This window comes from Ixodes scapularis, unplaced genomic scaffold (genome assembly GCF_016920785.2).
Source record: "Ixodes scapularis isolate PalLabHiFi unplaced genomic scaffold, ASM1692078v2 PGA_scaffold3__209_contigs__length_174095766, whole genome shotgun sequence".
Classification (NCBI taxonomy): Eukaryota; Metazoa; Arthropoda; class Arachnida; order Ixodida; family Ixodidae; genus Ixodes; species Ixodes scapularis.
In genome coordinates this window covers 147208227-147209910 of record NW_024609868.1, presented here as the reverse complement: position 1 = coordinate 147209910, position 1684 = coordinate 147208227, and positions in this window count along the sequence as shown.

The window sequence follows — 1684 nt, the reverse complement described above, 5'->3', positions numbered from 1 at the left end:
CAAACACTGAATGCTAAGTTTGACATGCCTAGAACCCACCACAAATTGTGGGAAAGGAAGCGAATCATTATGGCTACATACAAACCACCAAGACCCCCCCCCCCCGCAAACATGGTGCCCGTGCACAGCTGCGATCTGAACACTATTCAAATGATACGACCGTTTCACTCAAAATTTACAGCACCAACAAGCAGTCTAACTGCTGCATAATCTTTCACTAGCAGCAAGTGCCTGTAAGCCTGCACACATTCTTTGAGACCACACCTGGACTGCTTACTTTTGCAGTTGGCCCTCAAATTTGTTCCCAATCAACTCTTCAAACAAACTAAAATGCAATAAACCATTCTTGTAGAAAAAAAGACATTCGGGTCAATTTAAAAGCGCTTCAAAGTAAACTGCCATAGCAAAGGCAACGTACCTTGAGAGACCTCTTGCTGCAGTCAGAAAATGCCGTTGATAGAATATTCAAATTCCCGTGGAGGAAGGAAAAAGAAACTTGTTCCAAAGCACTTCATACCCGAGACCTCCACTTTGCTTCTAAAAAAAGGGGGCAGATACCGCCATACTCCTTCAGCACATGTGCAAGCACATCAGAAGCCTCAAAGCCAGCACCATGCTCCAACCATACCACCATCCTCACAAGCACCATTGAAGGCCATACACTCGCAACTTATAGTCATACCGACGGGGAAACAGGATTTAGACCTAACACAGATGCAGCTGATCGAACTAAAAACAAATGGTTGAAGACTCTCCTAGTGCTAGCACACCGGAATTTATGCCACAACAGCAAACCCCACCACAAGTTATCATGCAAGAGCTACGCAACACTAAAATTGGATGCTCATTAACCTTACTGCCACAACCATTTTAAATCCTAAATAGTCTTGAGACCGTTCAAACAAAGTACGTTTATATAGACAACTATTCTTAACTATAATAACCCTTCCTCAATGCACTTCTTATTCTTTACGCCATACCAAATGAGGTAAGCCGGTATATACGCAACTGTTTCCAAGTGATATGAAAAATATATTCAGAACCCACGCAAAAAAAATGCAATCAACTCTCTTTAAATCAAAAGTCGAAGAACAAAACTATAGAAAAACACATTGTCACCCAGAAATGCAAAAAAACAATCCCAGTCAATGAAAGAGCAAATTTTAACAGATGGTTAAATGCACTTCATTGGTTAGAATGGAGTTCCCAGCATTGAACAGAATAAAAAAAAAAAAAAAAAAAGGATCACTTTGGCATCAAGGCACGACAGTGAATCAATCAATCAATCAATTAATAAAAAAAAAAAGGGTGGTTAGGGAACGAATCACCTGATCGTGCTATTTTGCGAGGGTTCCTCGGGTAGTGAGAACGGCGCCCCTAGAACATAAAGACGAAAGGGTGAATGCCAGCTACACATCACCAATCAAACGAGATCAGCAAGAGGGACGGTCGCATTTGCAGCAATCAATCCTGCCAGCGGAATCTTCCAAACCGGTGCTACGTTTCACGGCCGACTCCCGCCACTTCTCAGCCCAGAAAAGAGAGCCCCCGTCGCACTACAACCATCGCTCGTCCGGAAGGCCGACTGAAGCACCGAAAGACCGACACAGTTCGGACAAAGCGATGCTTGTACTACGAACCTCGACAGCCCGAGTAAAAAACCGACAACTGCATCACTGCACAA